At 39.7% G+C, this 7,228-nt stretch overlaps 1 protein-coding gene across 6 annotated transcripts in view; it reads right to left on the bottom strand.

The window, feature by feature from the left end:
* Nucleotides 1–7,228, bottom strand: part of LOC101861785 (ovarian cancer G-protein coupled receptor 1) — a 190,818-nt gene that overhangs the window by 101,959 nt on the left and 81,631 nt on the right. The window lies entirely within an intron of this gene.

The raw sequence follows: 7,228 nt of genomic DNA, 5'->3' as shown, positions 1-7,228 counted from the left end.
TAAAGATCCCTTGGTGGTCTAAAATCGATAAGAGTAGGCTTCGGCCGCCAACCGGGCAAAATTCAAAATTTCCTACCAACTGAAAAAGTTTAATGTGTCCCGCGCGCTCATATGACCTTATGCAGTTGCGAGCGCCGTAAAACACTTACAAAAAACATGAGAAAGCTAGGTGTAGATCTTTCCCACCAGAAGATTAGGGGTGTGACCGAAAGACAGCAGTAGGAAGGAGCCAATGAGTAGCAGTAAAAAGGCTTTAAAAAGAGTCAGGAGCCAAGAGGAGGGAAGAAAGGCGGTAAGGTGGTGGGGGCAGAAAGTGGAGACGAAAGCATACGACAGAACATTGCAAGAGGGCATGAAAGGAAGTAAAAGGAAAAGATTTTAGAGAAAAAAGTTTCTGACGCTGTTAGGTTTCGAACCCGAGACCAATGGAATGAGAGACCAACACCGTTCCTCTAAACCACCAGAGCCTCCAGGTGTGATCTATATATATATTTGTATATTTACACGGTCGTTGGTGTATAAAACTGGGGACAGGTCAGAGCACTGAGGTGCACCTGTGTTTGTCTCAATAATTTCTGATAAGGTTTTATTAAGGTTCTCATAGTAATACTGTGACCTGACAAAGGAAAAATCTATTATCTGTGCTGCGATATATACAGAAACATTCATTTTGAACAAATGTTTGGCATCCTGGAGAATAACAAACATATATTCGCGCCACATTTCAAGTCTCCCTAGAACTTTGTTAATTGACTTTTTATGTAGTGGTTTTTCCCCTCATCAACACATTTAGGAGGCGGGTTTCCGACCTTGCCTGTCAGAACAAACTAGTGCAGAGTGGATTAAAATATCCCAGCAAAAAGACAGAAAAACTCTAGAAAAGTTTCTCCCCATTCGGGAATCGAAATCGGCTCTTCTACGAGCGACAACAAAGCGCCTAACCGCTGCATCACAGACGCCAGTTAGAATTGTTTGAGTCAACAAGATGTGACAACCTCCATCTCCAAGTAACAAGGGAACAGAATACCCATTGTGTGGGAGAAAAAGAGAGAGAGAAAGATAGATAGATAGATAGATAGATAGATAGATAGATAGATAGATAGATAGATAGATAGATAGATAGATAGATAGATAGATAGATAGATAAAAGAGAGAGAGAGAGAGAGAGATAGAGAGAGAGAGAGAGAAAGAGAGAGAGAGAGCGAGAGAGTCACGAGAATGGACAACCCAAGGAGTTAGAAACAGAGACAGACAGTCAGACAGAGTCAAGGAAAGAGGGGGGGGGGGAGGGAAGGGGGCAGAGGGAGACAGACTGCTGCCCGACAGATTGAAAAACTGGACGACGGACAGGGGAATAGTGTATATAAAAGTATAGGGGACACAAGAAACAGTGCCTTGCCTGCATCACAAAAATCGTCAAGAACAAAAGTAAGCGTGAGAATAAAACCGAAAATTGTGGTAATTTGAGGCATATTATTTTAGTGCTACAGTACCGAAAAGAATAGATTCTTCCACAATAACATATTTTGTACCTAACACAATAGTCCACTCCTCTATTTGACTCACTTAAAAAACGTCCTCATCAGTACCAGAGGCGACATCTATAATATTGCATGTGTTATAATATCTTTCGCCACTGTTGTAGCTCGGATAATCTGTTACTCTCTTTCGATTTGGGCGAGATTTAATTAAGAGAATTCAACATGACAATGTAGTCATATCGGTGAGAGCACTTTATTTAGAGAAGTATGCCGCCACAGAGGTTCCTGTTAGCTAAACTGCTCTATAAAGTTTGTTTTGCTGGCCTGTTTTTGTTTTGTTGTTGTTGGAGGTTTTTTTGGAGGGGGGTGAGGGGTGGCGTACAACATTCCCAGCGCAAGATCGAATGAATAAGTTCTTGCCATTCGAGTATGTTTGTCCAATGATAGACAGAGCTTTCTATTAAAATTGAATCGGACTTCGTTTTTAAATGGTGTTTTATATGGCACAGGTATAATTCGGACGTCTCATTTATGTTCCAATCGTCAAATATTCAACCATGCCTGTTAGAACTTCCGAGAGTTGTGTGGAAATCATCCACCAACAAGATTGAGACGTTCCGAAAAATATAAAACGTTCTCGAGATCAAACGCTTTGCCTGTGAGGTGAAGAGCCTCGCCATTACATCTAAAAAAAATAGTTTAGAAAGTAAAATGAAAAAAGAAAAATTGCTTTTACTCTTAAGAAAAATATGGTTACTGGGGCATGAAATTACAATCAAGCCTTTAGCAAATTCGTGTAAAAGGAATTTATCAAAACGAATAAGATAATAAATACCAGAGAGCGTATGATCAAAAGAAGAGATTGCTTTTTCCACTGTCTTGGGAAATCTAATTCCTTTAACAGATTCCTAGAGATTCAGCCATTACGATTTACGCTTTGATGCTGTTTTATGGACCGTTCGATCGGCGTTCAAAATAGATAGATACAGAAACACAAAGGAAAAACACAAGCTTTCATATCCAGTGAATACTTTTTTCAGAAATGAAACTGACAATAGACTGTTTTTATTCTTTTTGAATCACATTTTACTAGTATGACGCTATCATCCTTTTATTAAAATTGTCTAATGTTCATCCTCAATGGACTGTTTATAGATTCGTTTATCTCTACACACAATACAACTAGAAAATAACAAGAACAGATACATTGATATTCGGCCAGTTGTGGCATCAATGAAGAAAAATTGTAGATAATGAATATCACTGCAAACGAAGAAGCAAAATATTATAGTAAATCGACACGAAAACCTCACCTTGAGCAGCCATTCTGTCACTGCTGCACCGTGTCAGGAACACCAAACACACGTCGATCGTATACACTTATAAACCTTATGCATAGATTTACCTGTATCGGTTCTTTAAGATACTTCGAGGAGTTCGTACAAGCTGATCTGTTTTACAAAACTGTAGGTCGATACTGGCGTAAAAAGAGCGTCCGATCGTCAATGGCCGTGAAAGACGTACTGTATTTTCAATGCTCGTGTTTTTTAAAGTATGAATTCAGCCAGCCACGAGCGGGCAATATGTAGGACCCTTGAGATCGTTTCTTGTAAACACATCAAAACAAGCTTGGTCTTCTGCACCCCCGCAGTCTGTATAACAAATCCCGCCGATAACATCAACAAATGGTGGTGGTTGTAGAAATACGCCATCCTGTCGGGGGCACCACAGGGTATTTGTCACAATTTGAGTTAGTGCAACTTGTTCCAGGGTTGAAAACAGTAAGTAAACTCAGGACAGCTATTGCCTTACACATGAATTATGAATAGTTCTTTTTTTCTTTTTTCGTTCAGGTGTGGATGTCACCAGGGAAAAGAAGCGGGGATGAGGGGTGGGGGTGGATCAGATGATGCGTGTGCCCACATGTTCCATTCTCATTCTGTGAGTTTGTATGCAGGGGAGAGACCGGAGGTTTGGAGGGGGAATGACAGGTTGTATGTGCAAGCACATGTGAGTGTTTATGCAATTTTGCACGTGTTGCACTTAGGTCTATGTGTCTTTATCTGCGCTTAATACAACACACACACACACACACACACACACACTCTCACACACACACATACACACACACACACACACACACACACACACACAAACACACACACACACGTGCGCGCACATATATATATATATATATATATATATATATATATATATATATATATATATATATATACATATATATATATATTTATATATATATATATATATATAATGAAATATGTATAGGCCCTAGTACAGAATTAATATTTTCCCGTAATACACCATTATGTACTTTGGTATTTTAGTCAGCAGAATGAAGAGCACTGAGAGCAATCTCCTTTCCAACTGAACAATGAGAGAATCCGTGTACACACCGTTTTCTTTAAAATCAGTATGTATTTATTCATCAACGCGTCAATTTTCTTTCATGCTGTGACCTGTCAAATCAAGAAACATATTATTATAGAATGCATCTATACTCTGATTTCTATTCGACAAGTTGATCAACAGTTCATATTTTAGAACTAAAAAAAACGAACAAAAAAACCCCAAACACCCAGCTGTTCGCTAAACTTAATTAGACGTTGAAATAACGTTGGCTTTGTCAGAGCACGAAAAATGAATGCGAATCATGTAGTTTATATCAATCTGGTATGGTGCCAAAATTTCTGTTTTTGTTTCTTTTCTAGATCACTTAACTTGATTACGGTTCAGTAGTTACTAAAGTACGCTAGTCACGTAATGTAGTACAAGGACAATTATTGAGACTTGATTCTAAAGGTACTTTGTCGCCAAAGTATTTGCTCTCTTCCATTTCCTATTTAAAAAGAGAGATTTATTCCGAGCCTTGAGAGTGGAACAGAGACAGTGGAACAGAGAGAGAGAGAAAGAGAAATGAAGAGAACGACCGAGTATTGTTTACATCTCGGCGAACAACGCATTGAAAGGTCATGTTTATGTGATAGAAGAGAGAGGTTGGGGGGGGGGGGGCTGTTGACAGGAGGAACGGTGTAAGTGCACCCAGAAACGGAACAACGTGTAGTTGCATCGCAGACAAAAAAGAGAGATAGTTCTGGCACCCCGGAAGCTCTTTCGCGATGCCACCTTGCCGACAAAGCGGAGAAACCAATAACCATGATATTTTACATGTGGGGATAGCAGCATAATTTTCTACTGTGTTGACCTAGCTTACACAATAGGCGTCAGGCAGACCCTAACAGAGCTTTAATTTCAGATTACAAGGTTGGGGTTAGGTTTAGCACCAGGGTTAAAGTAATGATTTCAGTGTAATCAGAATGTGTTCTTATTACTCGTTTTTTTTTTAGCTTTATAGGCGCGCTCATTAGAGGATAGGTTCGGTTCATTTTGGTTTCGTTTCTTTGGTGGCTGCAGTGCACACTATAATAATATATAGACTCCGGTCTCAAAGTCTTGAAAACGTACAAGTTTGTTCTTGAAGGTCATTGTTTCATTCGATTTGTGCCACGTTGATAGCCTTCCTCCCTTGTTGAAGGAAACTTTGGCTAGCCCCAACGATCAAACCGAACTGAACCGATCTTGCTAATGGGTGCAGAGTATTAAGCTAACAAACTTTGGAGTTTGCTGCATAGGACTATACTATCAGTTATCAATTCGTTTTGTAATTATATTCTTGGCTGCACCATGGTAGTCAAAGCTCAAAGAACTAGCTCTTCGCAGGCGAGACGTGTTTGTCTTTTTTTGATTCACAGAAAATGCAGCGACTTGTAGCCAAATAGATAGATAGATATTTCCCTTTGTCAGCGAGTTCACCAAGCAGAAATACCAAAGTTCTCTACAGCTCACCCTATTATTAATATTTCTTGCATCGTGGTGAAATCAGACGCTCGTCATAATAATAAATTCAAAGAAACCGACATTTCTTTTTTTCGCTCATTGAGAATTTCTATCAATTTTTGTTTGTTTCCTTGTTTGACTTTTGCTCAACACCTTTTATGTAAATCATGACTGTGTTGAGTTACTGAAAAACCCTGAACAAATGCACTAAAAATGTACAATTACCAGTTTCCAAGAACACCAAGTTTTGGAAGTTAATAACACCTCTGATATTAGACGACCCGCCCCCCCCCCCCAACTCAACCTCCTTCAATCACAATTATCTCGACTTTTATTTAAGATATATGAGAATTACTTTCCTCCAAAAACAAGACAAATAAACACGCTTAAAGATTACACAAATTTTGCTTAAAATTGACGAGCACCTGATCAACCGCGTCGTGATAAATATTAACTTGATACTTATCAAGGCATCTTCAATTGTCAAGAATTAGAGCTAGGTGCTACCCTAATGTCGCCCCTTCATGTTAGCTCTCAAGCACACGTCCATGACGCAAGTCGATGAAGCCCTTGTCTGGACGGTCACTTTGTGTTGGACAAAATAAGCGAGCACATTTTAAACGAAATCAAGAGAGGAAGCCACTTAAGTGAGAAGAGGGATGTTGAGAGCTATTTCAGTTAAAAGCTAGGTTAATTGGCTTTTACTCACATTGTCAGTAGAGAAGAGAAGGAAAGGGTCCTTGAACATTGTCGTGGGTGTAGTGGCGGGAGAACGCGATGTTCTGTTTGAGTTCAGTGCACGGGAATTCGGGCTGAGGAAAAGGCAGGCAGGGTCAGAAGAATAGAAATAGAATCAGAGAGACAGAAAGGAGGGGTGGCGAAGGTGGAAGTGGAGGTGGAGGTGAAAGCAAAGAAGAAGAAGAAAAAGAAGAAGAAGAAGAATACAGACAGGAGGAAACCGCGGACACGGAAGAAAAAGAGAATGGCGACCTTAACTGATGCGAGGGCGGCTGACAAACGTTTTTTTTTTTTTGTTGTTTTTTTTTCTTTAATTTTGGGGGGGTTTTTTTAGTTTGTGTGCTTTGGCGTTTGCACGAGTATTCACTTCCTTCGAAGGCTTTTGATATCAATCAAATGTGATACGGCCATTAAGCACATTTATTTTATTCCTCCATTCTGACCGTCCGCTTTCGTACTGTCATATGATAAATAAAAAAAGCTCGCCTTCCTTTCCTTATCATGCACATTTCTGAATAGCAGCTGTGAGCGAGACATTCTCAGGGAAACGTCTTGTTTACTTTATAATATTGATAACAGATAACCAGCCTCGAGCCTCGGGAAAGGGCATCTTTTAGCTAATGTGCTTTCGCTTTGAAAAGGGAAGCCCTTTGCCTGCAATGTGGTTTCGCTTTGAAATTGAGAAACGCCTGGTATGATTCTATCTGGGAAAATCTAAAATGGGAAATTCTCTAAGCACATGTCTGTGCTCAGGTAAGAGCGATTACATAAAGTTAAAAGTTATAAAGTATAGTCTTGGATCCTTTTCGACGAACGATTCTATCGATTGCCTTTGCAATTTGTTTTCTTGTCTAATGAAAGAAGCGAAACGAATCAGCATATAAGGCGCTAACCTACACACCGTTTTTGTAGATAGCCATTTACTGGGGACATAACATCCTACCTTTATAAGCGAATATGATTTCTCTGAAGTGACATTTTCGAGTCTGATGCTGTAACAACTACTAATGGACTCCTTGCGGAACACACAGCAGCAAACAACTTTGCGTCTTCAAAGGTAAACACAAATCCAAGTGGAAGAGTACAGACATCGTACTAGAACTGGCCGCTGACAACTCCTTCCCTGTTTTCTCTCTCTCTCTCTCTCTCTC

Source organism: Aplysia californica, unplaced genomic scaffold, assembly GCF_000002075.1.
Source record: "Aplysia californica isolate F4 #8 unplaced genomic scaffold, AplCal3.0 scaffold00016, whole genome shotgun sequence".
NCBI lineage: Eukaryota > Metazoa > Mollusca > Gastropoda > Aplysiida > Aplysiidae > Aplysia > Aplysia californica.
The sequence above is the reverse complement of the archived record's forward strand: the minus strand, read 5'-3'. Positions and strand labels throughout refer to the sequence as shown.